The sequence below is a fragment of the Diorhabda carinulata genome, chromosome X (genome assembly GCF_026250575.1).
Source record: "Diorhabda carinulata isolate Delta chromosome X, icDioCari1.1, whole genome shotgun sequence".
NCBI classification, from domain to species: Eukaryota; Metazoa; Arthropoda; class Insecta; order Coleoptera; family Chrysomelidae; genus Diorhabda; species Diorhabda carinulata.
The window spans coordinates 50,183,270-50,207,702 of NC_079472.1; the positions used below are offsets into that span (position 1 = coordinate 50,183,270).

Below are 24,433 nucleotides of genomic sequence, written 5' to 3' on the forward strand. Positions count from 1 at the left end.
TAATATTGGCCAGTTACCATTTTTCCTTTATCTAAATGATCTATAAAGTTATAAAGTTAGAGCGTATAAATAAGATTCATGTGCTGTAACCTATCAACGGAAATTTTCACTTAGATTACGTAAGATATCCAAATATTCGCTTAAATTTTTAGAGCAAGTGAGCTTTCGATTAACCTTAATGAATCCACCTTGCAAATAGCTTTTAAATTGTGTAACATTTTGTGTAAAACCTTGCATACTCGTTTGGTTGAGATATTTACTTCCTCACGTACTTTTATTCGACAATCTGTAAATAGAAAGGTACGGATTTATTAACAATTCCATGGGACAGAGCTTTTTCAGGATAATCTTTACGTTACTTTTCCTTGGTTTATTCGCTTGTTTTCTCGAGTTAATAATATTCGAACTCCATTTTTCCCAATATTTACCTATTAACTAAAACAGCATTTTTAGTATGAGTTTTAAATTAAATCTACCTGTCAGATGACGTCAATGACGAAAATATTGTCAACCTTCGAACATACTTCCGTCAAATCGCAGTCTTATATACAAATAGTCGATTCCAAAACTATGTCAAGTTAACCCGAGATTTTTTCCATTTACTTTGTATAAAATAGAGTTAGCAGCTAAATACAATTTAGTTACATATATTTAACGAAAGGCTATTTAGATATAGAGTTACAGAGGAAAAATAAGACTTTTATTTTTAATTTGTATGAAAAATTATTTGCATTCAATACAAAAACTAAGTCATACATTTTATACATAGTTGTTTATAATTTCAACTTCCCCCTTGGTCCTCGTCGGCAGAGTCCAGTAAGGACGTTTGGATCTGGTGGCTGTATAAATATCTCTGGTGTCTAGAAACTAGAAAAAATGTGCATTTGAATAATACTTACAAGCATTAAGACATTTTTTATATTTAACCTAACCTAACTTACCTAACCAAGGTAGGAAAAATCCACAAAGTAAAATTGTGAGAGATGATATATTTCACAAGAGCATTTGAGCAAGAAAAAGCATATGCCGCATCTCCTCATTGCATAAAACCCTGATTGGAGGTATTTTCATAAAATGAAAGATTTTTACGTCGATATATCACCATGAATGAAACTGAGTTACCCTCATACACTTAAATCTGAACTTAAATCTGAACGGCAATCAGTTAAGTGGATTGAAATTGGCTGGCAAAGTTAAAACCTATAGTGACTATTTGAAAAAGAGAAACGCCAACTAACACTCGCTATTATTGTAGATTATTGGCTCGATACAAAAAGAAAATCACAATAAACGACCCTATATGTAAAAGAACAAAATTCTCTCTACCAAACAATGAACCGTATCACAAATCGATCAAACGATGCTTAATTGGAACAGATTGCTGTCATACCCACCATATTCTCCAGTTTTGTCGTATAGCAACTACTGTCTGTTTTATAGCAAAAACATATTCTAGGGTAAGAAACATCAAACAAATGAGGAAGTCGTCGCTCAAATAGAAGCATATTTTGGTTTAAAGGAAAATTGGATAGAAAAAGTGTTGTATAACTATCCCGATGAAAAAAATATTGAGCGAGAAACTTTCTTCTTCTATTAGACTGATCAATGTATTTTGTGATATCAAATAACTTCAAAGTAATTACTATAGTATACTTCTACATTTGTAGAATTTCACTAGTACTGACTTTCAGGAATCAACACAAACAGAAATATTCTAAGAAAAGAATCTTAAAATGGGAAAAGATGTATAAAAAATCCCTACTAGAACTCTTCGTACCTTTCATAAGCCCAATTTATCGTAATTCGATGCTTCTTGGTGTAACTTTAGCTTTCTACAAAAGATTAGACCTTCTAACACGCGCCTTTGAAGAATGCATTGAGAACAACATGGAAAGATTTCCGCAAATTCTGTTATTCAATACTTTTCAATAGAAATAGTTTTTAATACAACACTTTAGTAGGCGGTTCTTAATAATTATTATATATAAAAGCAGTTGTACAGTATTCTCAATAAAATTCGTACATACATAACAATAAAATTTGCTTTAATGAAAAATTCGTAATGTTTCCATCAATGGTTTGCCATGTTTCGTTTCTTAAATTGCAGTTTATCTCTCTCGGCAGAAAATTTTTAATATTTTCATGCTAGAGATTTTCCTCAATGCCTCATTTTTAGAAATGGATAGGTATCATAAATCAAAAGCTACTTTATGCAACAACAAACCTGTGGGAAAACAAACAAAATGAAATGTAACAAGTAAACTACTGAACAATCATCAAGTAGGAGCAGAAGCAGAATTCACGGAGCAAGCGCTAATAAGACGAAAGAAAGCATTAAAACGTTAAAGAAAGAGACAGGATATCCCTTGAAATCAAGATAAATCTAGGAAAATACAGAAAAGAGCTGCTACTTAAAATATTCAAAGAAGCTTGGTAAACAGACGATTGGAAAATAGGAGCTTGGAAATCGATACACAATAAAGGAGAATCCAAGGATCGTACAAATTATACTAGTGAAGAAAAGGATACAGTGTACATGTACAATTAATAGTGAAAACAGAACAAAATAAGTATACAACGCCTTTCAAAAAGCTTTTGATAGTATAAAGCAAACGATAGTTTGAAATGGCCTGTATCAGTGAAACGTACCTAATAGACTGATAAAAGCAAACACAAGTTTATTTGCCAATAACAAGAATTACTCCAGGAAAAACAACTTAAAATGTCAAAGCTTCATGACAAAATGGACGAAGATAAGGAGGAGTACTGAATCCTCTGTTGTTGATAATAGATGATATAATAGAAAAAACAAAAAAACAAAAAGGTAAAAATGGGATATTATAGGTTAAACCTAGTACAATTGTCGGAATTGGCTTTTGCAGATAAATTCATTATAGGTGCATCTAATGAAATAAATAACACCGATATACAGGACAAAGATCTACCGAAGAGAAATCTGAAGGTTAATTTTGAAATTTAGTATACAAAGGAGAAGAAAATAAATAGATAAAGTTAATGATAGAAGGGTAAAAAATGAACAAGTCGAGATAATCAAATATTTATGGACGACACTAAACAGAAGACGAAGAAATGAATGAAAGAATCTCTAGTGCCTCCAAAAGGTATTATACACTTGCATTTGCCTATGCATATGCAAAATAAATTGGCAAGAAAACTAAAATGACGGTATATAAGAATGTATACCAATATTGGAGTATGGAAACTAAAGCTGGGTATTGCCAAACGGAACAAAAAGCAATAACATGTGAAAACAAAATAAGAAACGATGCAATAAGAGAATAATCAAATCAATAGCTCAAACAATAAAAAGCAATAAGTTAAGATAGTTCTGACACATGGCCAGAATGACAAATGAGAGATCAGTTAATGCTATATCGAAACATGATCGTGCAGTGATAATCGTGGAGCACTATTTTTTTGTATTTCTTATAGAGCTGTTTTGCTCCGAACGACTGAACATTAGTTCAGGAAAAGATTGAATATAATCATTAATCGTCAACGATATTTCGTTGTGAGAAGATCATGCGCTCATGGTCCCTTCATTCATGATGAAATTCTTCTCGAGGAAGTGTCAAATCATTCCTCACTATAGCAGTTATCTTACACATTCTACAAGAATCAAATTGTCAAGGATAATGTGTGGGCTGAGATTGTCATAAAAGTTAGAAAAGCAAGTAAGTTGTTCTTTAGTTATTTAAATACTTATATTTTTAAAATAATTACTATAATGATTATTTTTTTCGGATAGCAGCTTAACACATGAAATGAACTAAAAGTTAATTATATTCGATCGGTTCTCTTAATTTGGCGATCTTGCCAGCCCACCCTTCCGCTAAGAATATAGCTTTCGAGTTCTCTCTAATCGCATCTTCTCGCGAGTATGGTTTCAACATGTTTCGATGTAAGCGGAAAACATCATCACCGACAAATACGTGAGGTAGCACAAGATTGGAATTGGGTAATTTGCTTAGGGGTGGAAACAATTCTCCTTTAAGAAACATTCTCCCCAGAGCAGACCGTTCTACGTCGATAAAAATGAACTTACATTTGCGTTGACAACAGCCAGAAGCACTATTGAGTTGTGAAACAGGGCAGACAATGTGAAAATGTTTACCATCAATGGCTCCTAAACAGTTGGGAAAATCCCATTTCAACTATAATTCATCTTATTATGTAAGTTATCTTGAAGCAGCATCAGTGGCACTAGAGCCTTCTTAAGTGCTTCTAACGTGTGTTTTAATATTTTACTAATTTTGCTTACACTCAATCGAAACTAAAACTGCAGTTACTGGAAAGATTCACTAGATATCTGGAAATAAAAAAAACTAGTTGATTATCACTCACTAATTAATGATCACTGAATACTTTAGATAATTAATACAAAAAACGTTGGATGAACATAAAAGACACCTACGATAGAAAAAAATTATAAAAAGACAGGTTCAGCAGCTACTCCAAAAAAAAAAGGAAAATATGGGCTCTAGAGAAAAAATCATCATTTCTAAGAAGAGCTGAAGCACATTGTGAGTTTGTAACCATGTTTTAAGCTAAATCAATTTTAAAAATAACATAGATGATATTTTTCATTGTAGGAACATCTCCAATCTCAATTCTCCACAACAAAAGAATTAGCAGATTCACCTTTACCTGGTGATGAGCAAATTTTATGAACGCAAACCTCACAAACACCAGCCTTACAAACAAACCTCAACAACAAAATCAACTGCATTAACGATTCCGTCTCCTTGTAATGCCTTGCCATAGTACCTCACCACAATACGCTGAGGAAAAAGATCGAGCAACAGAGACAAAATTGTGGAAAATTTTGAGAGAAGTTCGGCGAAATGGAATTATGAAAGCTGTGTTTGTCGAAGAATCTGAGTGTGATGGCCTTTTCTTTTCAAAAATTTGGCCAAATCCGTAGAAAAAAAAAACACTTGTTCTGCAGCAATAAGTTGAGCTCGAAACATTAAACCCTATAACAAGGTTGAAAGTGAAATGTGGAAATCGCATGGTTTCTTCAATCTTTACAATAACCACATTTTTACTGCGACACTTTTATTGCTACTTCGTCTCAATTATTATCCTCATTGGCGATTCTTCACGTCAAAGTTCTACACTAACGGAGCTCACTCACATCCTCTCGACCTCATCTTCATTATCCTCATCGTAAGGTTTTAAAATGCAAGACAACTGAATCACAAAATTTAAACAAGTAGTATCTACTCACCTTAATGTAATAGCAAGTTTTTCATCGGATGTTATAATTCTTTGTAGATACGTCTTTGATTAATCCTAGCACGAAGTCGAATTGTTCAACAGAAAGACGGAAAAATTGGAAAAATTTGCTACCTTCACGCAGTTGGGTAGTGATCAATTTTTGATATTTTTCCTCTTCATTTTTGAGTTCAAACAGACGGTGTTTTTTGGCTCTAATCGTCCCAAACGTAAAAAGAAGTATTTCGTCATCTTGCACCTCCTCAAACAAAAGACATTTAAGTAACAATCTTTCACGTCTACTTAACTTTGAACTCATCCTGTTCAATCCTTTTGTTTTAACTTTAATCACAATATTTCTCTAGAATGATGTGGCTGCGTATTAAAACATGCGCCTAGTGAATAATTAACGAATCACAGACGCCCCGAGCAAAATGTTTAACAATAAATTGTCGTTCAACGTTTAGTAGTACCATGATTATTGCATAACAATCGTTAAATGATCATTGTGTCATTCGCACCGAAAAAAACGCTACGTTTTTGTCAACGTTTGAACATTCTATAATGTTCTTTTACATAGGGACGGTTTCGAGACCGTTACAAATATCTGATTTCGTAATTTATTTTGTAGGAGCATCAAAGAATTTAAAAATCAGTTTTCTTCTATTCATGATAGTTTTTAGTACAAAAATTTAATACATAATTCATTATCAAAATTTCAGATTATTTTCTATAATAATGTATCGTTTCATATTCACCAAAAAAAATCTTTATGAAAAATTCTCTAAAGCGTTTTCATCATATTTACGTCAAGTTCAGTAAAAATCCAAAGAATCCAATTTCCTCCAGCCTCATTCATTTGGGGAAAATTAATAAAGAAATTAATAAAAATTAGACTTGTGTTCTCGACACATTAATTTTCAAAACCCGATCTAATAAAATTCCATCCAGTCGAGCCGCAAAAGCTCATCCTCCTCCGTTTTGCCACGAGGAAAATGAGTTTTTTGTGGCACAAAAGGCAATATATTTTCTAAAACGGAATACACCGGAAACCGGTTAAACGGCATATACGCACGCGACAACCCCTTGAATCAACGGCGTAGATTGAGGGGTTGTGAAATTTTATAAATTATTTCTTCATAAAATCCAATATATAAAATAATAGTTGAAAAAATTAAGGACAAATAACAAAGTAAAGAGTATAAAATATTTTTTATCATCCGTTCTACTCATGTTACTCTATCATAAAAAAGCAAAACAACTTTGCAAATATACAAACAGATTGGTTGAATTTAGGAAAGATGCTAGAAAAACCATCTCTCTCTCTCTCAATCTCTTAGTAAAACTTAAAACCAAAGAGCAGTTAGAAAGTTTGTTAATAACATATTATACTACTCCAACGGAAATGTCCACATTGATTGAAGAAAATATCAACTCGAGGGAAAGTCTTGAATTTTATTATTATTATTACGGGGGCAATACTAAAATGTTTACCAAAGAAATATAAAATTAAATTAAACATATCATTAATGCAGCCCTCCGATTTCAGCATGTATCTACCTAGTGAAAAGTAGCTGTAGTCATAATGATACTCAAACCAGGTAAACCACCAAAGATAGTATCTTCATATAGGCCAAGATTACTACCACTTAATTCCTTCACATCAATTTGGCTTCTCTGTGCTTTTAGATGTGGATCAGGTATTCGACAAGGTTTGGCATGAATGGTTGAAATACATATTAAGCAAACTTTTGCCTAAAAAATATGCAAAAATGTTAGGGTCATATTCAAAAGAACCGGCCTCAGAATAAAGCAGGAAATTGCTTAACCAGACTTGAAGAAAATTATGGCAGGTATACCCCTAAGGTAGTTTACAAGGCTTTCTTGGCTGTACATGACACCAACGAAGAAGTGGCCTCGGGAATCAATTAATAAAATTAATTGTTGAACCAAAAAAAAGAAAATAACCTTAAAGAATTATATATATCGGCACATATTAATCTCACAAATAAAACAAACCGATACCACATGCTGATATAGCAAAATTTCAGAGGCTAACAATAGATGCAATGCTATGCTGAATAGTTCTCATAAAAAAGAACGAGAACTTGGTATTAGATATAAGAAAATGTTTTGATTCCCGGAAAGAAAATTCAATCTGCCATTGAATTAGATCATTATCTTGTTTTGGATAAGAATTCGTAAGGTTTTTCATTGTAATTTTCATAATCGTTTTATTAGATTTATTTACTCTCTCTCTTTACTCTATTTACTCTTATTTTCAGATGTCTGTTGTGGTTAATATAATTTTTAGTTTTAATTATATTTTGAGGTTTCATATTGCTCTGTTGTTTGTTGTTTTTCATCTATTTTTAACATTAGAAATAATATTATTTTATTTCTAAATTTCTTATTGAGATGATTGGTATTGCATTCAATCTTACATAAGCTATTTGTCACAGGTAATTCTTTGTTACTAGAAATATTTTGTGCAAAAATGGGACCTAAAGATAAAACTTCTTTCACTTCATTTAGTATGTCAGTATCAGTTAAATTTTCAATCCATCTTGATTTTATTTCATTGGTATTTTTTCATTGGAATTACAGGATTCAGTAACACACGAATAATCCAGAGATTCTAAAATAAGTGCTAAGGAAACTCGTACTTTCGAAATACCTATCTCTACTGGATATAGAGAAAGACAATTCCAGCTCCATGACAATTAAGTGCTTGGTTTAAAAGCAAAGCAAAGTGCGAATTGTAAAACAATTCAAAGAACTTTTACTGAGTACGACCATTAGTTTTAAGACATTTATAGTAATTTCGGATAGATTAAAATTATTCACTGATCGCACCGATGATTAGATCAGATTGTTCAGAAAACCTTGAGGGTTGTTTTAATACAAACCTGTAAAAAACGCTTTACAAGCTGATTAATTTATACCGCGTTATCAGAAGAAAATCGTAAATCCTGATTACATGAGTACCACAATATTATAAGAATATTAAATTAGTGTAATATTTTAAGTTGTTGACAAGTTTAAATTTATTTCATAGTTTAAAATGGGTACAAATCGAGTACTTACAGCATGTTAACCTGGACTGATAATCAAATAATGAAAATGAAGTGATAACAAGGAAAAACATATAGATAGTGTCAAAGAAGAACTTATGAAATTTGAACATCAAGATTTCGAAATCCTATATATGTATGACTTGAATAGTACACCTAAATTCTAAATTTCACAATTCAAAGATAGAGTATCCTTCATGGATAAACCTTAATAAAATTCACATTTTTAATGATAAACCTATAGAGCAATTAGTTCGATTCCCATACACGTTGGAAATAATTTCAAATTATTAATTACATTAATTACAATTTCAGAAATGAGTCCAAGAGAGAATTCAACTATTGATGAATTTGTTCCACTAATTCTTATTCTCAAATACAACAAATACTCAGAAGTATGGATTATTTTCTTCTACTTATACGATGGACAAACGAAAAAATCTTGTATATTGTAAACAAGATACTAAAAACCCTCTATGAATAAAATATTTGTGTACGGCCTTGGCGACTACCCCTTGCTGTTAAATTAAGTTAAGGGTGGTTTTTTACTATCCCAGACGGTTATTAAAACCGAAAAACTGCATAAACTGTGGGTTTCGGAGGAAAGTTTGAAAAGAATGAGATAGTTGTAACGATATACATCTCGTCAAACTAAATAGCTTTTGATGAAAACTCATTATCTTAAGATAAAAATTTAATATACTCAACAAACAGTGAGCCCAAGTAATAATAGTTATTCATAATTTTTGTAACACAAGTAGTATTCAAAAATGAAAAAAAATATTATCAAATTTTTTTGTTAGAAAGCAGTAATATCTTATGAATTGAAAGAATGTCGATATTTGAAATTAAACGAAATCAAATCAAATTATAACTGTGTTATATCGTCTTTTCTATGGATTACTGCTTGAAGTCGTTGGGGTTTACCATTTAACGTTTGGTAGTCATTTGATATGAAACTGTTCCAAATTTATTATATAGTATTCTCTGAATTTTATAACCTCTTCTATTTCTTCTCATTCATCAATGGCCAAATGTTACGTAATCATTTCTGTTTGATCTTATCTTCTCAAATTTGGCTTTGATTCCTGTTTAAATAGCATTTTTTAACAATTCCATCGGTAGTAGCGCTGTAATTGTCTCTTCGTCAGTCTCTATATCCTCGTTCCACTTTTTCAATCTTATCTACATTAGAGTTCCTTTCCACTTCATAGGAATTCCTTCTACTTCCATTTCATCCAGTTTTAGCACAAGCTTAGTTCAGTGTTACGGATCCAGAAGAATGCCTCCCACCATCTCATTACCACTTTTGATTTTGCTCAATTTTAATGCTTACAAATGCAGTGGGATCTAGGATTTTAGTACTATATTAACGTCATAGGCTCGTAAACAAGTCCAAACTTGTCTGCTTTGTTGCTGTTTGCTGTTCTCTTTTTTTATAAAATTTTATCAGTCTTATATGTGGTGTGTTCGGAACTGCTATATAAGCTATTTATAATTGTATTTCACTTATTTAGCTTGCAGCTATAGTTTTCATTGTGTCCAAAAATGAAAATGGAACTATTGGGATATTATGCCCCATAAGTTTTGAATAGCCATTATATTCAAAGTTTTCGTTTTAGAATGGATAAACCTTTGTCAGATAAAGAGCTCCAAGATGTTGTGGATAACATGATTTTAAAGAAGAATTAGACCCATTCGAATACAGTGATTACAGTGATGAGGATGATATAGATAAAAATTATATACAATCATTTAACGACAATAATTCTTCAAGTGAAGTTGAAGATACCGAATTGACACAAATTTTGGATGATGCGTTTACTTCTGAAGATGAAAAATACAACGACATTAATGAAAAGGAAGACGAAGTTTCGAATATTAATTTAGAAGTTGCGTTTGACATGACAAGAAAAACTGAAAATTTTATACCGTGGCATAATTATTCCACAGGAAAAACAAACAATTGTACTATGTAACATAGCAAACAAGTCTTTAGAAATGAATGATTGTGTTTGTTGTTCTCTCATAAAGAATATCAATCGTTTACCAGCATATCACATGTCTAACAAAAAATCTCTAGATAATGATGAAATTGAAAGTACCATATATAGAGATAGATGTCAGTTACTTTTTTGTCTGCTGGAAGTGATAGTACGTATAAATGCATTAACGAGATGATGTCAAAATTCAAAGGAAGATCATCAATGAAACAATATGTTCCTGTAGAACCAATCAAACGAGGTATAAAACTATGGTAAGATGTGATTCCAAAACTGGGTATGTATACTATACAAATATTTACACTGGAAAAGAAAATTCCACACAAGAATGCATACTTGGTGAAAGATTTGTGGAGAAATTAACCATAGTTTTATGTTTTGACCGAATTTTTATCTAAATCTATCTTTTATATACACTACCATATGTTGTCGTTGGAACGTGCATAGACTAGAAAAAATGTTCCAAAATTTGAAAAAAACTGCAGAGAGGAGACTGGGAAATTATGGAATGTGTGTAATTTGCAGTCGTTGACAAAACACCAGAGATATCTTGCTGGGAAGCTACTGTCAGTGTCAGTATCGGTACTGTAGAAAGGAAAGCCAAAGATGGCAGTAAAAAAGAGATTACTTATCTCGGCTCCATTACGTTTTATAATTTATGGCAGGCGTCGATCCCGCCGATCAAATGATATCACAGTATGATTCGGATAGAAAAAGCTCTAAATGGTAGCCAAAGGTTTTCTACAAGCTATTCATGACTTCCATATATAATGCATACATAATATGCAATTAAGCAAGACATTCAAAATGGCGTTTATGAACTTTATTATACCAGTAGTAGAAATATGATAACCATTGCCATATCTCAACTGGGCAAGAAAAAAATAATGAAGAGAGGATGTCCCTCAAATAGAACTAAATTCATGGATAATGCTGAGGATCATCTACTTATTCCGCGAAATTCAATAAAACCATATGTACAATGTGCTGGCTTCAAAAAAAAAGAGGACAAAGATTGTTTGCCAAATGTGTACAGTAGCGCTCTGCAATTATTGTTTTGTGTATGATGTATCATTCTTGATTACCCTGTATGTATGCAATAAAAAAGAAATGTTGGATTACATTGATGTTTTTCCTCTACTGTTTTCCTTCCTAATGCAACATATATTGCAATATGTGCCAATTAATATTTTACAATAATAAATTTTGTGCTATAAATATTACATGAATTATTAAAATAAAAAAAATCGTATTGAAATGGTTAAAAACAAATCAACACATTTTTCGATTTACCAGAATTATTAAAAGAATTTGAGGATATTAGTGTGTTTAAATTTTGCGAGCCCAGAGGATAGTGATCTATTTCTAGGTAGATCCCATTTATTTCACTTTAGTTCACTGACGCCAAAATAAATTAAAGGACAACATGATCTAATTTAGCCAAATAACAATGAATACCTTACCCTTTTCATTATCTCGAAACAGCAGACAAAAGAATGTCACCAATTATGGACCTACCACTCAGGTAAAAAGTGAAATTTGTACACCGTTACCCTTTAGCAATAACCCTTGTAACTTGCAAAGAGACAGGTGGCGTAATAAGCCATTTAAGGGTTATTTTTACCCTTCTGAATGACAGGTGATCCATTGAATCGAACTCAATATGACAGGGTAATATAAGAAAAAGGGTAGTAAAAAACCGCTAAGTTAACTTTTTGTGGTGGCATCTTAATTGGACGTCAATGAAAGCATTACAATCTAGTTAAAAGGTTATGGGGTAGTAAGTTAAAAAGCCCCAAAAAAGTCGGAAGGAAATTGGAAAAGGGAATCCATGCACCCAGCATGTTCTAAGAGTTAATTTGACACAATGATTTTCCACCTAAAATTTTATCATATACAATATGTCGTATTTTATAAGACACCTATTTAATAGGAAAAAGTTTTCGTGAAGTAATTTATTTGGATTTATCTACGAATTTATTTAATTGTTCTCCTTTTCACTTACATATTTACTCTGCTTTCACAAGAAATAAGTTAACATATTCTTTTGTTCAATATACTGTTCTCTCTTTTACTTAATAGCTTATTTTTAATTTTTTTTTGCTTTCTTTTAGTAAAATTTTATAGCCTCGGTAATAAGTATTATTGTCAGGACGTAGATGATCATTTCTTTTTTCTGATCTTCTCTGTATTTGCACGTCTTTTACGTATCTCATTTTTTCTCGAGGATCACCCAATCGCAATCCGCATTGGTGGGATACCTTCACAAAATTGGAGGACTGAATTTTTTTATGTTTAGTGAGTGATACCAAATTCTTGACTTATTATGGCACAAATTTTTCGATAAATATTGTTTTATAAATTTCATATTTCACCTTACTGTAAAAAATGGAATCTAACGGTGTCGGGAGATCATAATTGATACAATTTGAAAAAGGTGTTTCTATCCAATACTTATTGTATCCTTACCAGAGATGAATTTTTCTTTGTTTTTATGAATGCACTATCAAGCTGATAGAAGTAGTTGTGTCGTACAATCAGAGGAAGATAAGTTGGTCCAATAATTTTTTTTTCAAAAATCCACGTTTAAATAATTATAGTCAAAATTCACTTGTTCACCTGAAATCCCCCAGAAAACTTTCACTTTCCGAGAGTATTAATCTTCATGATTTTAAATCATTGAGGGTTATTCCCCATAATGTTATGATGAGAAAGAGATGATATAATTCCAATAATATTGAATGTAGCTTCCCCAGTAAAAAATATTTTTATTATGAAATATTTATCATTTAAACAAGTACCTTTAGCTAAGTAGCAATATTTTAATCTAACTAGGGTTTGGACAAACGAAACATCTAATTTTATCATTGGCGTTATTAACACAAAGTTTGTTTTCTGAGAAAAATCTGCATTCTGTCTTACCTACCATTTGACCGGTAGTAAGATTTATATATATTTTTTAACAGTTTATCTCAAGACTCAATGCCAAAACTATAAAGTTACAAACGAATGGTAATGTAGTTATGGCACGATTTTATCCGATAAATGCATTCCAGAAAAAAGGTTAGGTTAGTGTTTTTTCATATTTTTATAGGACGATATTTTCTGTGATAATTGATAAGAATATAATCGATATAAGAAAGTGTACAGAGTAAGAGGCAATTAGAGTGTTGGGATATGAATCGGAACTGTCTAATGCAAAGTTATATGCATTTATGCAATGTATATGCGCGCGGCGCCTATGAGGCTAAGGATATAAATATAGCACATCTATTGAATAATAAGTGGGGCCCGCTTTTTTTCTCAAATACTATGTATAGAGATGACTTTACAGAGATTATGAGATTTATTCGATTTGACCACATAAATCAATAGTCAATGGTTACAAACCAATAAATTCGTTATGATTTTCGAAGTTTGGTACAAGTTTATTGACAACAGATGAAATTGTTATAAATTAGAACCATTTATTAGTATTGACGAACAATTATTTCCAACGAAAGCAATGTGTAGATTCGTTCAATACATGCCCAATAAACCGGACAAATTTGGATTAAAATTTTGGTTAGTATCCGATGTACGTGGCAAATATATATTAAACGGCTTTCTATATATGGAAAAATATGAAAGTAGAGAACCTTCAGCTCCTCTTGGAGAATTTGTCAGCATCAAATTATTAGAACCGCCAACCTTTAGCAACCAAACTTTTAGCAGAAAAACTACGATTGTTGGGACAATTAGAGGAAGTAGAATAGAGCTACTAAGACTGGCAAAACTAAAAACATGACACTTTTCTCAACCAAACTCTATTGCTCATATAATTGTATGTTGATAGTTTACAAAGCGAAATCAAGAAAGAAAGTTATGATTCTCAGTTCAATGCAATACTCCGTACAAGTTGAAGAAAATGACACCAAAACACCGGGGACAATTCAATTGTATCGTATAATAGCATCAAATTTGGCGTAGATGTAACTGACCAAATGGTGAGGAATTATTCGGTAGAATCTAAATCTCGGAGATGGCCTCAGCAATTATTTTTTATTATTTGTATTAAGCCGAGATAAATGCATGGGACGAACAAAATCTGTCTAAAATGTAAAAAGTACGTGGAAAATGTACAATTGGGAAGCTCATTTGTAAAAAAATGAAATGAAAAAGAATAAAATATAGATTATGTACTATTGAATAAAAAAAAAAATTTTATACTGGTAAGCTGGCTATTGGTTTGCATTCAATACTGAAAATATAAATGAAAGACCGCGGAATAGGTGTACGTGAAGTGTCGATAGGAATAGTGTTAAGATGATACATTGCGAATTCTCATACATGGGACTGTTCGAAGATTTTGATCATTATCATGGATTTTAATGACACTCCTAGATTCATTAAACAGAGCATTTATTGTGGTGGAATGCCTAAGTTATATGAAGCAACTTACCTGCTGGTACGAGTATGATTTGCCAAACAATAGGATTACCTTGATACCATTGGCATAGTAAATAATGAACTAAAACGAAAAAATCTCGAAAATATTCCTTTTGAAGGTACAATCAAAATTAATTTAAAAAGTAAAAAATAATTTCTAGTATATACTGACGTAATTATAGATTTGTAATAATCGGCAAATGAATATATGACGCAATTTATAAGTAATCTTGGTATTGGTAAAAAATAACATTTAAAATCATTGTTCTTATGATTGCTGGTCAATATTATAGGTTTGAAAAGCAAAACTTGAAATAATTTCTTGTACAGATGGACGTAATTATAGATGCATATGAAAATGTGCAGCTAATTTCTGAATATGGATATATGCAAGGCTTTAGAAAAAATAGAAGGATATGTACCAAAATCAATTGAATTCTATTAATATAAGATGAGGATACACGGTATAGTTTACAGAAGTATCGCAAGATTTTATACAAGCAGTAAATCGAATAATATGGGATCTCATTACAGATGATTGAATCAAATTTTATGATTATACGGAATACACCGCAAAATTTGAAAATTCATGACTTGGCAGTTGAACTTGTAGGGCGATAGACAGGATGTTTCCCGAGGTTTTGGCCAGTCGAAAACTATTTGAACTATGATATTTAAATTTTGCGGCTATAAACCGTAGGTATTAATACACATTTTAAGCAAGCAGCTACTTTGTTATAAGGTCACATTAAGGTTCACGTGTTATCATTAGAAACTATAAACAAAGTTTTATAACGATTACTTTCATTAGAAAAACAAGAATAGAATAGAATATTATTCCCCATTCACTTTTGATCTATTTTAGTTAACAGTTAACAATGGAAGGAAACATCTTGGCGAAAAGAACGATTGTGGCTGAAAATATTATTTATATAATATTTCTAGTAAATTAATATTGCAAAGTTTAATTAACATAGATTTTATTGGAACTTATTGCTTTCAGAGAATTCATACATTATTGGAAAATGTTTTCAGTGTAAAACTAGTGTAGATTTGCTTATAAAGCCAAAGACTGCTTATTAATGGTTTCAGTAATTGAAACAAATTCCACTCACATCCTTAAAAAATAAAAGCCTAATATATTTACACATTACCCTTATAAAAACATTCAAAGAATAAGTGAGTATCCGGTACGAACGATTGAATTATGCCTTTTGTATCATCTTCATAATTATTACGAGCTACTGTACCTTTCATCAGATGGATTTTTTCATCTAGGAACCCTTTTAAATAATAAAAAACCCTTTTTACCTGGTCGCGTGCGTCGCTAAAAAAAATAAGCGGTTAACCTCTAATAACTTAATAAAAAGAACGCCTTTTAACATGTCTTATTAGATGGGGTAACCCCTTATGGTGTTTTTTGTGCGGCTGATAGTTTTTTACCTGGCCATGCCACGCGCCCGCACTGATATTTTTATACTGGGTTATAAAAACTATTTGTAAATAAAGGGTAGACCTTATTATCTATTCAGTTTAATGGCTTTTTATGGTGTTTGAGATTTTTGAGTACATTTTTTTTGGTCGTCGGTTTTGAAAATAATGAGTTGCTTATAAATAAACAGAAAGGTTATAAATTAAAGGGTGTTTATTTGTGTTACGGTAAAGGATTTATACAATATAAACTAGGAGAAACTTGTCACTATATATTTATTGCGATAATAATAAAATTTTTTTCGATTGTTGTATATCTTTTAGATTAAATGGTTTAGTGAAAATTTATTTTCGATACTCCCAAATATTCTTTCGTTCATGGAAATATAACGCAATTTATAAGTGTTCTTTGTTTTGGTAAGAAATAACATTTAAAATCACTGTTCTTATGATTGCTTCTCAATATTAAAGGTTACATAAAAGCAGAGTTTATTTTTACTAATTATACATAATATTAATATTAAATTGTCTATAATCAATGTAGCTTTGACTTTGATTCAAATTAGAAAATATGTCACTCATTTTATTGAGAAAACCTTCCCTCTACGGCTCTTAGGATTATAGAAGAGCTGAATGTTCGTTGTTGTTTCTCATGAAATAGTAGAAATTAAGCCTTAACCATCACAATCTAGTGTACTTTTTCAAATGCTAGGGTATGTCGATTATAAAGTCATTGTGAAAAAAGAAATCTCACCATAGCATTTTTTACATATCTATGTGGTTTTTGGGAAACGAACAAAAATTACAAACACCTTCATAGTGTTATCTACAGAAGAATTAATGTAGCAGATGATGAATATATTCTTCACCCTCTTCTTGGCAGACTCCAGGCGATATTGAATCTCGTCTACGGAATTCCGAATAGATTCGTCGGTGTGTTGTTTCATCCAACTCGAATTCTATTTTTAAGATCTTTAATATTAACTTGTTATTTTTTTTTCTGGAAAATATCCTCAAAAAATTAATTTAATGACTTTTATTCTGAGCATATTGGTGGCAAATCAATTGCACATAGTTAACGCTATATTTTTGAGATACAAGAAAGAAAACTGCCTACATAACTTTTCTGACACATCTCTTTCACAATTGTTAGTGTAGGTAAATCTTCTCCTTTCCTAGTTGGTTAAATTAAATGGTTTGAATATTTCAACAACTATAACTTTTTTATGAAGAATACAATTCCACCAGTATTTAGCATGTTAATGTTTCCCTACTCGATCGTTAAGCGTGTTTGGCAACCAACTAGTAACAATTTTTTTCACAGAAGTTGATCAAGTATAATCTAGTATACTGTTGTAGATTTAATACCAAGAGTTATCTTAATCGCTTTATAGGCGAATCTTTAATCTTCTTCGATCATACGTTTCACTTTCTCGTTTTTTCCAACAGTAACTGAAGAGGAGGGTCCTAAGCAGTAAAACAAAATCTATTATCTAGCACCAATCAGACATAATAGCTCTCTTTAAGAAGAAAGTACATAGCTGCATAAATTATTACTTTAATACTTAATTAATTTACCTTACTAAAATAATCGACGCAAGCTTAATGATTACATTAAGAATATGCTTAGTCCATTAACGCCAAATAGTATGACTAAATTAGCATATCAAATTGATATTCAATAGTATTAAGTATAGTGTATAACTCGTATGGAATGCTAATTTCCCACTCGTATGATTTGCCCTCCACACTCGTGGAAAATGACATCATATCATTCCTTGTTCGTTATACACTACATACAAATTAAAATACATTAATTTTAGTTTGCTTCACCCGCTAAATGAATGGACAATGGTTATATTTGTGGTTGATGCTACCAAAATGAATTCTATACATTATTCTATATATTCTATATATATTACTATTACTACTATATATTCTATACATATTAATATTATTTTCAATAATTGAAACAACATGTATTAAGTTACGTTTACGTTTATTTAAATGTATAGTTCGCATAATTGGAATATCAATATTATTAACTGTTATTTTTTCTCACAGCAATGAATTTTAGCACCGAACAGGATTTAATAATTTAGTTCACCGAGAAAATATATATTTCTTAAGAAAGGAAAAGCCAATAAACATCAATACCGAGTAAGCTGGAATTTCTGGACCTTTTGGTGATATTCATATTGAACACACTGAATACGAAAACTTGGTTATGGAAACACGCGTCACCAAGTATTATTGTTTGTGCCGCTGAAGTGATAGCGTAAAACTTGTTTTTAGTACCAAAGTTAAGAAGATTAAACTAATGTTTCTAATGCTATACTAACTAGAAAACATTTATTCACGAAAACTAGTTATGGAAGCAATTGGGTATCTGGGTCAAGAGAAAATAATAATTCAGTATAGTACAGGATCATATATTTCGAGTAAATTGAGAAATACTAGTCTAAAATTTCGAACTATTTGGCACCACGAATTATTAGGACAACCACTTGCATGGACTTCGATCTTCATCTTAATAAGAATTCAAAAAGTATGCTTCAAATCCTCACAGAGGCAAATACTCGTACACATAAATATAAAAACATTTCAAAGATTGTTCAACATTGTTTAGAAGAGTTTAATACAAAAGGTAATCTTAGTAACGAATATGTTGTAGAACCATAATTTTATTAGAGAATTCATTTTAACCCAATATAAATAACTAAACCCTACGCTTTCCGTTTTTATTGTTATTTTCTTAGCAAAAGTCTTCGGTATCTTCAGAAGAACCAACTACTTCGTCAACAACCTTAGGATCCAAAAGATTTTTGTAAAACGATAGTTTCTCTCTATCGATCCATTCTCCGCCAAAATGTTTTGATAAAAGCATTTGAACATCTTATAACTTTTCAGGCTTAACGGATACTCCTTTTTGTATAATCATAGGATTAAAAGTTGGAAGGTTTTTTCCTCTTTTTAAGATTTGTTTAGAAACAGCAGTGTCTGAGTTGTAAATGATTTCACCCTTTACCAAAATATTATTCGCTGAATTTTTGGTTATATAAACCTTTTTACCCAGGAAAACTTAAAGTGCCAAGACGCCATATTTTTAAACTAATTTTCAGCCTTCTATTTGACACTCAATACTCTGCAATCTTGCCCTAAGCTTTTAACTGTATCATGTTCTTGAAGAATGTCCATGTATCTATTTGGGATCTACAATCTTTTTAAGGATTTTCTCGATCCTTCTAAATACACGATTAGGAGGCAAAAAGGAATGTCCCGGAACGGGAAAAATCACATGAATTTCATTTACGTTTTCAGGTCCAACATTTTTCAGAAGATGGTAACACATTGCAATCATAGCTCCTCTTCCTGGTTTGCTTTCCACGACCGTCGGTACAAAACCTTATAGTAGAGTAACCTGTTGAATTCGAGTCGCTTATATTGTCGAGAACAGCAGAACATATTTGGTTAGATCCGTTGGGAATTCGTTTTCCATCTAAGTGTATATAAAAACTTTGTCTGTAGTAAGTTTCCACTTTGAGGAGCCTTTCACAACTGTAAAATTGTACGTATAAAGTTGGCGGCTTTAGTTTGCCGATTGATCAGGTACTTTGGGTTTGACCAGTTTCTTTTTACACTAAAAAGATAAAGTAAGAAGTTCTGGGTTCTCTTGAGTTTTGAGAAAAAAGCACTAGACCTCAATTTGTGCACTCGCTTTTATGTCAAAGTCTAACTTTATCCGTCCGGTAAAAGATGCCGGACTGCCAAAACCTATGCTAAAACAACGAAGAAAGATGTTTCTAAAAAATACTTTATATTTTTGTCTCTTTCCCTTTTCCTTTCTCTTTTAGGCTCATTTGGATTCTGCAAGTACCACATTAATATCCATTAGCATTAGTTAAATAATCGAATCTATTCAAAAGAAAACCTTTAAATTGATCATAAATTACTACAAAGATTCGTCAAGAAACCAGATATTACAGAAACAAGCTGAATAACTCTGAATCGCTTAAGAAAGTTAAAATCACGAGATGCCGAATTAAGCATTTTTATTGGGTATTTGGGTAGTGTTTTGAAATGGTTATGATAAGGTGAGTTTTGGATTGACTGACCATATTTAACCATTTAATATACAGGATATGGTGAGTTTTCTTCGGATTTGTGATGCAGGCTGCATAGGTATTGTGACGAAGAATATTATAGAGTAGCAAACTCGATTTTTACAAAAAATGGATAAGGCGAGTTTTGATATGGAACGCGTCACTTGTAAGCTATATTTAGTAGTGAGGCTATTCTCTTTCAATATTTTGCCTTAGTAGGGGTAGCAATATAACTTCATTTCAATAGTCATTCAAGATTATTTCATTTCCAATCTAGGTGAATGTATTTGTATTATGTCTATTAATTTGTTTATTTACCTATCATATTATTTCGTGAACTTGGGCATAGTATCTAATCAAATAACGTTAAAACAACAGGAGAATTAGTGATTAATACCAAATATTTGAAAATTCCGCCATTTTTAATAAGATACGTGACGGACTAACATCCGTGCATAATGATGCAATTTAAAAATTTGACCACAAACAGTTGTTGACCATGAGCCAAAAATTAACACAGCATCTGTCGTTAACCGACAGTTTTTCTTAATCCCTACCTCGCTCTTTCCGAAACTAGATATCTATGAACAAAGTAGAAGACTTTTTTTCATTTAATAGCACACACTCAAGCAAATGACTATTATTTAGCCGCAGTTTTGTATGAAAAAAACCGAAAAATAAAACCCCTAATCGAGGACCGGAACTAGGAGGTACTTCCAAGTATTTATTCTTCTATATTCTAGTTTAATTTTAAAGACTTCTCTGTTTTAACCTTATTTTAGTTTTATTTTCGAAGCAATGATTAAAGTCGTATCGATTTCTTCTTCTAAGAGGGCGTATTTTACTGATTGATTCTTTTTATATTCATGCAGAATACATGACATAATCATTTAAAACATTGTAAAGAAGAAAGCATTTGTAAAACATCAACAAAAACCTAAAAACTAAATTTATAAATCTATCGTTAAAGTGCGTAATTTATAAATCCTGATTCCTCCGATATTTCAAAAATTACTAATATATTGTTTCTATTCAAATGGGTAAAATACCAAAATAATAATTTCTTAGTGTCGATTGGGAAAAAAATGATGTAATATATGGAAGTAAAAATACAAACAAACCTACGCAACACGGCCGATTGGAGTATCCCACTTAATATACTCGTATTAATGCGTTTTATATTAGAACTCTGGACGCAATGTTCCACTGTTCAAGCAATAAACATGTCCGTGTCGATTTCCAAAGCAGGTCAGAAAAGTATAAGGTAAACCATAAACAATATTCGAAGAATGTGTTCAATTGAGTTAACACAGATATTACCTCTCTTCTTCTGGTGATAGATACATCAACTGATGAAGCAGAATATTGAAAAGGTAATAAGAACAAACATCTAAAAGAACTTCACCACAGTATTGAATGAAAAAGAATACAATATTGAAATATTAAATAAATACCATGAAATTGTACAAAACCACCAACTGAAGCTGAAGTTTTTGTGGCTGATACCAAATATTTAAAACCACTAGGCTCCTATCCAAGTATCTTTCTCGAAGAAATTCTTGCCATCGAAAAATATGTCGAAAAAAACCTGGAAAGAAACTATCAGAAGCTGTGTCTTGTAGTTTTTGAAGCAGAACCTTTCCTCAATCGGAAAAGGGAGAAAATCGATAATAGTGACAATAAATGGACTAATTTATGAAACTAATTTATAATTATACGTCAATAAATACATAATGTACATTTTCTATTTATTAAAAATAGGCACACAAACAAATAAAAAAAAATATCACATTGATTTTACTCTAGGGACTTCTATGCGAGTAGAAAAGATAAGGAACGCGCATAAGTGAGCTTATAGGCGCGTGAAAGTGAAGCCTGTTGTTCGGTAAATGGATCGACGACACATTTGTTGATAATTAGTACGTTATTATCTTATTAAGTTTCTTTAAAATTGTTTCACAATAAAACGGAATCTATAATCTATAGATTTTCCAGAAATATCTCCTTTTAGATTCGATGTAATTTTTATCTGGAAATTATTTAATTATCAAGCAAAATATCAACACCTACAAAATGTTTTAGAGTTAGATGAAGATTTTTTTAATTATTTAATCTTTTATTATTTTTCGTCCATATAAATTTTAAGTGATATAACTTTTACAGAGGGATGCATTTGTGCACTAATGAGTATGTAAAAGTTTTCAAAGGTATTTCACCACAAATCCCACTACCCACAAATAATAATATTCTTGGTAACCTTGAATAGGCAAAATCAGATAATACAACTTCACATTTGAATTATTTTCAATATTATTTTTAACTCTTCAAAGTGAACAGAACAGGCGATATCTAATTTAAGTGGAACCGAATAAAATCTTTCTGTGGCTTCGGCCCACATAATATTGAAATGTCTCTTTTTCTGGAAACTTAAAAAACAAATATTGAAAACTAGTCTTTTACAAATGTTCGTACATAGCTTATTAGGTATTTTGGATTTTTATGGTTTGTTTGTCGCCGCCTATCTAGGAGTTGCACCTCGGTTCTGTCCCGGAAAATATTCGGGATTATGTCCTGTTTTCAAACTAGGAGGACTGATTTGAATTCAATAGATTCCTGATTAGTCAAATCGCAGCTGGTTTTACACAGTCATATACTATGATTGGCAACTGTGTAAATTGTGAACAAATAGTGCTCATTTTGTTCTATCATGCGTTCTTAATATTCTTTTATTAAAATATAAAGACAGTTCTTGTCAGGACTAATTTGATAATGGACGCAAAGAATAATCTCAGTACTAGCAGATATCATTCGCCCTCCAAAAAAAGGAACCACTTATCGGCTACAATGAGGCTAAAACATAGTGAAACTGAATAAACAAACGGATCAAAAACAAAGGGGAATGCCATCTTGTTTAAAATTTTATTTTTCAGGAGTTCCTAGATCCACTGTGTTTCGAATTATTAAAGAATATAGAAACACTGGAATAATCGATATAATACATAACATAATTATAAAAATGAAATACTAACTTTGAATGAAATTGTATCTGAAGTAAAAAAATTATATACAGTTATGCAAGCCACAAATTATACTAATTTTTATATGAACTGAAAGGTCCTTCATTTATTTTATGGTATATACCAAGAGAATTACATTTTTTCAAATACTTGAAAAGAAATAGAAAGAGTATTTGGATAGAACGCAACGATATTGTGAGATGGAGAAGAACTTACCTAATTCCCTTGATGAAACCTGGTTAAAGAAGGTCAAACAAATATGGATAGATTCATCTATTCGAGATAAAAGAGATGCCTTAAAGGATTGTCTACAGGTTTGAAAAATCCATCTGGAAAAGGCAAACATTTAATAATCTGTCACGCGGGATTTGAGCACTTATTTGTTAAACACGCATAGCTAATATTTGAAAGTAAAAAACTAGAGATTTATCGTGAGGATATGAATGGATAGGTATTTGAAAACTGGTTTTCTGAATTCCTAAAAAAATTGCCAGACGGTGCTGTAATTGTAATTGAGAATGCATCTTACCACAGCTGTTGAGTAGAAAATATTCCAACATCGAATATATTGAAAAAAGATATACATACACAAATAGTTACAATCTAAAAATATACAATTTGATATGAATATGGTTCGATCTGAACTGATACATATATATATATATATATATATATATATATATATATATATATATATATATATATATATATATATATATATATATATATATATATATTATAAAACAACATGAAGATAAGTTTAATTCATATGTTACCGGCACAACAAAATAATAAAATTGTACATAGGCCGCCACCATATCATTGTGAATCGAATCCTATATGCAAGCCTTAGAAAATGTGATAAACATTACCTGCAAAATTATGTTACACGTGTTATAAAAAAAGATAAAATAAAGCTCAAGTTAGATAAGATTCTGGATGATCTTATAGAAGCGAAAATCGTTTCTTTTCTAGAGGTGATAATGAGGCAGTTTCTCAGTGAATAATTTTGTAATACTTTATATAAACTTATTTACTGTTTCTTAGTTAACAAAATATAGGCAATGTAATTAATAGTTCTGATATATTGTAAAAAGTTTATTTGTTTATTTGTTACAAATAATATAATAAAAAATTAT

The 24,433-nt window shown here is 31.1% G+C and overlaps 1 long non-coding RNA gene across 1 annotated transcript; it reads right to left on the minus strand.

The window, feature by feature from the left end:
• Positions 1–723: 723 nt before the first annotated feature.
• On the minus strand, positions 724–23,917 carry LOC130901413 (uncharacterized). Its single transcript, XR_009060278.1, has 5 exons — positions 23,824–23,917; positions 23,511–23,623; positions 14,757–14,825; positions 5,252–5,500; positions 724–867 (listed from the first exon to the last, which is right to left on the minus strand). It is a non-coding gene; the product is annotated as an uncharacterized LOC130901413 (long non-coding RNA).
• Between the last annotated feature and the right edge of the window lie 516 nt (positions 23,918–24,433).